This window comes from Engraulis encrasicolus, chromosome 23 (genome assembly GCF_034702125.1).
Source record: "Engraulis encrasicolus isolate BLACKSEA-1 chromosome 23, IST_EnEncr_1.0, whole genome shotgun sequence".
NCBI lineage: Eukaryota > Metazoa > Chordata > Actinopteri > Clupeiformes > Engraulidae > Engraulis > Engraulis encrasicolus.
The window spans coordinates 6,501,027-6,501,266 of NC_085879.1; positions in this window are offsets into that span (position 1 = coordinate 6,501,027).

Consider the following 240-nt stretch of genomic DNA (forward strand, 5'->3'; position numbering starts at 1 on the left):
AAGTGGCCAGTTGGCTCCTAGGACCACCCCTGAGTGCCATCCCCACCATGACTCCCTGACTCTTAGGCTGAATTTTTACATTACATTACATTGCACTTAGCTGACGCTTTCATTTTATTCAAAGCGACTTACAACTATTATTATTCAGGGCATTGGTTACAGTCCCTGGAGCAATGTGGAGTTAGGTGCCTTGCTCAAAGGGCACTTCAGCCATGGATGGAGATGTAGGGAGAGGTCAGG